The following is an 8040-nucleotide window of genomic DNA, read 5'->3' on the forward strand; positions in this document are numbered from 1 at the left end:
CACCAATTGTAAGAGTTTTAACTCTAATTTTATTTATTTATTTTGGGGGGTATTTAAATGTGTAAATGTTTTAATTCAAATATTTCCATAGGTAGTTTCTTTTGACTATCAATTTCATATCTTTGTTTGACACATTTTTTTAAAGGAAAGAAACATCAAAAATTCCCCATAACAGGCTGGGGCTGTAGCTCAGTTGGTAGCGTGCTTGCCTTGCATGCACAAGGTCCTGGGTGTGATCCCCAGCACCACAAAACAACAACAACAACAAAAAAAAAACACTCCATAATATGATTCTTTAGAACTTTAAACAACTATAGATGCTGCAAAATATAGGTGTTTTCAATTTCCTTTTTATTGTTGTATAGGAATTATTATACAATTAAAAATAAGGAATGTATCAAATATTTCTTCATATAAGTCTAAATAGCCCAAAGAGCAATCACAGACTTTAAATTTAAATCTTATAATCCATTTGAATTCTCACTTCTTATTTTTTTTCAGTTCTTCACTTGCTTTTATTTGGTGTGATTTCAATATCTTCTTGGTTACAAGCTTTTGTCTTCAATAATCGCAATTTGTTAAAGTTTAAGTACTAAAGTGTTGGGATACTCCATTCATTGAATAATTTGATTAAGGATTTACATCTGATTTTGAAGAAAACACACCACAATTTCAAGAACACGTTTGCAAAAAGCATTCAGTGCCATTGTAGTACATTTGGGCTGAGTTTCAAATTTGTTCTTCAAAGACTTGAATGCTTCTTAAACTAGTTAATGATAGTCAGTGAAGAATGAATTCACATTCTGCCATATCTAAGTATTTTCTCACTTCAGTATCAGTGTCACCATGAAGACTGTGTAGTTCAGTAATCTTATCTCATATATGTACATTTCTTTTGGTGTACATTTTCTTGTTGGTGGTGTTGTGTGTTTTTGTTGTTGTTTGTTTTTGTTTCTTTTCTTTTTTTTTGGGGGGGGGGTATTGAGGATTGAACCCAAAGGTGCTTATCACTGAGCCTCATCCCCACCCTTTTGACTTTATTTTGAGATGGGTTGTTGCTAAGTTGCTTAGGGTCCCTCTGAGTTGCTGAGGCTGACCTCAAACTTGCTATTCTCTTGCTTCAGTCTGCCAGGGAGTGGTTAACAAGCTTGTGACCACACTAGGCCTATCTGCATGTATGTAAAAAAACTTGTGGACTTGGACAACACAGCTTCTATTTCAATTGGTAGAACACAATTGTGCATTGTTTGTATGGCAGTGGGTTCCAAGTAAATTTCTAATCCAAGGGTTTACTTTAGTAAGAGGATTGTGTTTTCCACAATGCTGCACACCACAAAAATTGGTAATCATATAATAACTGCAAAAGCATATGATTTATTCCTCAATGTTGAACCTGTAACTGAATTCCCAAGGACATTCATAATAATTTCAGATGTTTCACTTACAACAAAATAAAACCCTAAAAGTTTTACTTTGGACAAAAATCTTTAACTATTATTATAATAAATTGAATTTTTATTTCAGTTGCTATATGACACTGATTTGAACTTGGCATTAGCATTAAGACAGCACAATGAGTTCATCAACAGGACTGCTTGTCTACTTTCTGTACACATTTTATGTACACCTAACTTGTACTTTCCAGTCCTTCCCACTTACTCGGTGACTTTGTGAATCTACAGACAGTGGCACAAACTGATATCCCAAGGGTCTTACAGCTTCAGTGTCATGCGACCTTTCTTCAATCTCCACGTGAGACAGGAAGGAGCTGTCTGTCCGTGCCAGCCCATGACTGTTGAGGGCCACAGCCGAGTCGGAGTGGCTCGTGATTTGTGCCCAGCCAGACTGCGGCACATGACTAAGCAACCTCATTTTAACAATGGTGGCTCTGAGCCGTGCTCCTGAAGAGGAAGCATTAGCGACATCACTCTGAATAAGCTGAGAAGAGAGAAATGGGTTATTGCTGATCTCTCTCTGGCTTTACTGTATGCTAAAGTGAAGACAGCACTGCCACAAGCCACCCATTAGCCCCCGAGGTCAGAAGAGAAACTGGGAGTACAAAGTGGCTTTCTACCCTTTTCAGTTTGTTTTAATGCAATTGCTAATAAACACACTCCATTTAAAAAGGAAATATCTGGGACAAACACTGTACACCAAAAGGATGCTGGGAATGGAGGTGTAACCTGGGGCTCTTCAGAGCACACCAGCATATACAGCACCCTGGCCCCATCCACTTTTCCTGGATTTTCCTTGGATTTAGCTAACTGATGTTGTAAGTTTCCCAAATATCTTTAAAAGGATACTCTTCTGTCTTTATTATTAAAATAAAACAATTCGAGTTTTATTGACTTTGAGTTTATTTAACTTCTAATGTAGGATTTTTAGGAAAGCATTATTACAGAAGTTATGCTTGGCCTTACATTAATTAAAAAAAAAAAAAAAAAGGAAAAGAAAAATCCAGGCTTCTTTTCGGCTTGCAGGCCTTGTTCAAGGGGCCTCCAACTAGATCAGGACATCTCCCTTGCTTTCTCTCAATTGCAGCCCATGTTTATTTCCTTTATAGCACTTAATGCTATTTGTTGCAATTATTTGATTTATTTGTTGGCTCATTTATCTGATTGCAGGTTCCTCCCAAGAGAATGTAAGACCCATGAAAGAAGTGCTTTATCTGCCCTTTCTACCTTCATATCCCCAGAACTGAAGAAAGTATCTGTCACTAAGCACCCAATAAATATCTAGTGAATGAATGACAAGCATCAATTAATATTATTTAAGGTGCAAGATACACATTGAAGAACTTATGAACAGGTGGGCCAAGTTTGATATCTATGGATTGTAATATCATACTTTCTAAAAATAAGTATTATTCTGATAATGATTTCCATTATACTTTTAGCAAGCTAGCACCTCTCTGCTACTACAGAGGCACTACCCAGATCCTCCAAGTCTAAACATTGGAACAGGGGCCCCTGTCCTGAGTGGCTCTGTGGATAGAGTACCTTTCAAGGCCTGGAGGGTGGAGGCACAAAGGGACTTGGGGGCATTTTAAAAGTTCCCTTCAGCTCTATACCTTTGTAAACTGACCTCAAATGGAACTGTAGCTTTTGAACAGATGGTGGAAATGGCATTGTTAAATATAAGAGTTTGTTGTTTTCATAAGCTATCAAACCGCTGATAACTTTATCTACATTATTTGATGAACAGGCTCCATTTTCTCTCAGCATTTCTGTTCTGTAAATGTCCTGGTTTCTGGATAAATTTTCTCAAGCCTCGTAATACCTTCTGTAAAATAAAATGAAAATCTCCTTGTATCTTAACATTTAAAAAGATAATACCAAATCTCAAGGAAAGGATTTCAAAAAGTTTTACTAGCTAGAAATGATCAATGTTTGAGGAGATTAGTAAATAGGCTTAACCTGATTAAACGTTATGTAACACACAAATGTATAGCAACATCACGTGGCATTCCATTAATATGTCCAGTTTTCATGTTTTAATGTATCAGTTAAAATTAAATTAAAATATAGTTGGGTGCAGTGGTGCATACCTATAACCCAGTGGCTCAGGAGGCTGAGGCAGGAGGATCATGAGTTCAAAGCCAGCCTCAGCAATTGAGCCAGGGTCCTAAGCAACTCTGTGAGACCCTGTCTCTAAATTAAATATCAAAGAGGGTTGGGGATGTGGTTCAGTGGCTAAATGTCCCTGAGTTCAATCCCCAGTATATAAAAAAATATATATAAATAAAAAATTAAAATACAATCCCTTATCAGGGAGGGGGAGAGATGGGAATAATACTGGGAATTAAATGGAAAAAAAAAACTATGTTATATACATTTACGAGCATGTCAAAATGAACCCCACTATTGTATATAACTCAAATGTACTAAAAAGTATATAAAAAGATAATTCCTTTAATTTAGTCTTATGCAGAATCTTTTAGTTCCAATCAGTGCTATAATCTTGAGCAAAATAATTTGAAGAATCCTTTGAATGCATGATATTTTTTTCAGCTACCCATTGGTAACAAAGGCTTCTTTATAAAGTACTCCAGGTATGATTTTGGCTAAGGGAAGATGTTCGGTTGGAGAAAGTAGGAAGAGCAGCGATAATGTCACATGGATAAGGTGCAGCTGTTAGGAAGGAGGCCTTACCTCAAGTCACTCACAGATCAGTTTCATTACCACGGTCCTCACGTTTTCAACTCTTAACACGAATCCTGTGTGCCTCAGTAGCTCATGCTGAAGGATTCATTGAGTAAGTTATATACATATTCCATGCTCTGGCATACGATGCAGTATTAAATATCATACTGCAGATGAATATTTAATGACATGAAAAATCGTGACATATTAAGGTGAAAAAACAGAAGTGAAAGTATACATACAACATAATTCCATTTCAAATTTTAAATGAAGTATATTCATGCAAAGTAAAAAAGACAGGCAAGTTATACCTTGCATTATGATCTGGGATATATTTGACTATATTATATATATATATATATATATATATATATATATATATATATATATATATATATATATATAATATATATATATATATTACCAGGTAATGCCAAGATAGCAAAATGAATGATTTCCTCTGAGCAGGGGATAGAATAATCTTTCTCTTTCTCTGCCTTCCGGCTTTTCTCCCTTCTTTCTTTTCTTTCTCTTTATACCTCTGCTTTCTAAATCAAACCTAAACACTGATTTCCTTTCATGATTAAAGAACATTTTATTTTATTATTGGGGTAAGATTCACTTAACATAAAATAAACCATTTTAACGAGAACAATTATGTTCTTTTTAATGAATTCCCAGTGTTGTACACCACATCTGTATCTAGGTCTAAAACATGTTTATCATCCCATATCCATTCATCACCAGTCTCTGTTTTCTCCTTCCCCAGCCCCTGGCAACTATTAATCTGCTTTCTATCTCTATGGATTTACCTAATCTGGTTATTTTCTATAAACAGAAATTGACAACATGTGGCCTTTGTGCCTAAATTTTCCAAGTTCATACACAAGATGTGTTAGCACTCCATTCCTACATAACACTGCCTTGCATATACCACAATCCATCCACTAATGGGCATTTGAGGTCTTTCCCATGTAAAACTTTTAAAAGTCATTTTGCAGCACTGAGTTTGTTAGATAATGAACCTCAAGATCAATGAAGAAAGGAGAGTAAGGTAGAAAAAAGACCAAAATTGGCAAATTTTTAAAACTTTATATTTCTTTATATTTCAAAATATACACAAACATGGAAATAGTAGGGCAGTATAAAAAAGCCCTCCTATTCATGTTTTCCTCTTCTCCAATTTCTTATCCAGAGGCTGTTGCCATATATTTAAATGTATACTTTGCCTGAACAAATATACATGCATATTTGTGGGGTGTGTGTGTGTGTGTGTGTATGCACGTGTGTGTAACTTTTTTCTTTCTTTACAGAATTATTGAGACCTATTAAGCTGCAGTAGCCACAGGGGCAGGTGGCTGGCTAATGCTGCTGTCTTAATGCCCCCTGCTCAGAGTGCCCTCTCCTTAGAACCCCTCCCCCTTCCACATAAGCTACTTGCACTCAAATCCTTGTTTAAGGTCCCTTCTGAGAACCTACACAAGATACAAACTTTACCTTATTTTCATAATGCTCTGAAAGGTGGGTGTTACAGACAATTTATAGGTGAGGAAACTGAGACTCAATCAAGTAACTGAGTCCAGACAGAGAACAGCTAAGATTTACTCAGGTAAACGCGTGCTATACTTTGCTTTTTCTTCTTTCCTTCTTTCTTTCATCTCTCTTCCTTTTTTTCCAGATTCCTTGCTCAGGGGAGTAACCAGGTTCTAACCTGGCAGTGCAATCTCTGGGGCAGACTGCTGGTGAGCAAACCCTCATAGGGGTGGTAAGGAACAAGCCCAGGAGGGGAAGGTGCTGTCCTTCTCAGGAGTACTGGATTCCTGCTTGCTCACTCCTTCCTGTTTTGTCTTTTCATAATAACCTTCACAACTGTGATAGCAAGGCAATTCCTCCCCTTTATTTTATTTTTTGCAGTGCTGAGGATCAAACGCAGGGCCTTGGGCATGCTAGGCAAGCACTCTACCACCCAGCCACATCCCCAGTCCTTCATAGTAATTCCTTAAAGACATCAAATTTTATGAGAATGAATTTTGTTTTTAAAGTGTGCAAATTTTGGAAACGCCACTCAAGGTGTTATTACCAGACCCCCCTCCTTCTATATGCATGTCTTATCTGTCTCCAAATAACATGCTCGCAACCCTTCCTGCTAAATCAAGTGGCTTGTCATTTTGCAGTTCTGAATGGAGTGAGGTATGACCACCCTGAAAAGCACACACCTGCTGATGGATGGGGATCCAAGAACACAGCACAGAGAAGCTAGCTTGGCTCCAGTGCCCTGTTCCTTCCTTCCCTCCTCCCTACACACCCAAGGAACACCTGCTCTGGAAGTCTTCCCTGGCAGTGAGTGAGCAGGTGAGTTTATGCGGCAGGCTGTAGTGGTACTTCTACCAGGGCCTCCTGCACCTTTTCTGCCCATCTCTGCCTCACACCCCCAGGAGGCTTAGTTGAGCAACTCCTTAGACATTGGGCAATAGATACCATAAATAAAATTTAATTATTTTTTTCACAATAGTAATTTTCATGACTTTTATAATCTGATCTTTTTTTCTAAGAGCCCTCAGAACATTAGATGCATGCAAATATGAAGATGCTGACTCCCTCCAGAGCTCTTTCCCATGAAGAACACAGGAGGCAATATCCTCAGGACAAGAGCCCAAGACACTGGGATATGAATCAACTTCCTCTTGAGTGAGTTCAAGAGTTTGGAACAATAAACTCATATCATTAAAATTAAATAGATTTAAATAGCTCAAGCATATATAGTATTTCCAATTGGGCCTTTGTCATCCAATATTCCTCCATATCTAAAAAGTATTACACATATATGTTAATAATTACATACAGAAACATGCAATGTGCATACACACACAAATCCTCTTGACTTGTAATGGGATTATGTCCTAATAATCCCACAATAAGTTGAAAATAGTATAAAATGAAAACACATTTAATACCTATAGCCTACTGAACATCTTAGTTTATCAACATACCACACAGTGGAGTATTGGTCCTTTACCCTCACAATACAGTGGCTAACTTGGAATTGTGACTCAATACCACCACCAGCATCAGGAGAGAGTAGCCTACCACAATTGCTAGCTGGAAAAAAGATCAAAGGTATAGTTTGCGGTATAGTTTCTACTGAATATATATTGCTTTCCTATCATTGTAAAGGCAAAAATTGCAAGTTGAAGCATTGTTAAGTCTCAAGTCAGGGACCATCTGTGTGTGTGTGTGTGTGTGTGTGTAGTTGTCTCTTAGTACACACAGGTATTGGTTTCTCAGATACAAAAAATTCATAGATGCTCAAGTCCCTTATATACAATGATGCAGTATTTGCATACAATGCACACACATCTTCTAAGTATATTTTAAATCATCTCTAGATACTTATACCACACAATACAATGTAAACAATATGTAAATAGTTATTATGTTGTATTGTTTAGGGAATAATGACAAGGAAAAAAGTGTACACCTTTAGTACAGGACTGTTGTTAAAAAATGTTTTCAATTTGCAGTTGGTTGAATCCATAGATGCAGAACCTGTACCTGCAGAGGGCCAGCTGTGTGTAGGGCTGTGTGTGTGTGTGTGTGTGTGTACATACATACCACTAAGATCCAGCATGACATATATTCTTCTTGGTTCATGTGTATATGCTATATATATATATATATATATATATATATATATATATATATATAAAATCTTAGAAGAAACATCTGTACCTGTGATAAATCCAAGAATCACAGGCATGACTATATATTAAACAATTTAGAAATTGTCATAGATAACCAAAGAATATGATAGTTGCTGATATATAATATTCAGATGTAGGAAATGTGCTGTGTACTGAACTATAGATAGATCTCTATGAGGTTCTTGAATTTTAACTTT

At 36.7% G+C, this 8040-nt stretch overlaps 1 long non-coding RNA gene across 2 annotated transcripts; it reads left to right on the forward strand.

Moving 5' to 3' along the window:
* The first annotated feature begins 2496 nt into the window (after window positions 1–2496).
* On the forward strand, window positions 2497–7699 carry LOC124084416 (uncharacterized). Of its 2 annotated transcripts, XR_006849109.2 has the most exons (4): window positions 2497–2808; window positions 5821–5884; window positions 6317–6494; window positions 6695–7699. It is a non-coding gene; the product is annotated as an uncharacterized LOC124084416 (long non-coding RNA). The 2 variants fall into 2 exon arrangements; XR_009225629.1 differs by lacking the exon at window positions 5821–5884 and having other exon boundaries at window positions 2506–2808.
* Window positions 7700–8040: the final 341 nt, after the last annotated feature.

This window comes from Marmota monax, unplaced genomic scaffold (assembly GCF_021218885.2).
Source record: "Marmota monax isolate L192 unplaced genomic scaffold, Marmota_monax_Labrador192_F-V1.1 WCK01_AAM20220418_F8-fsc00022, whole genome shotgun sequence".
Classification (NCBI taxonomy): domain Eukaryota; kingdom Metazoa; phylum Chordata; class Mammalia; order Rodentia; family Sciuridae; genus Marmota; species Marmota monax.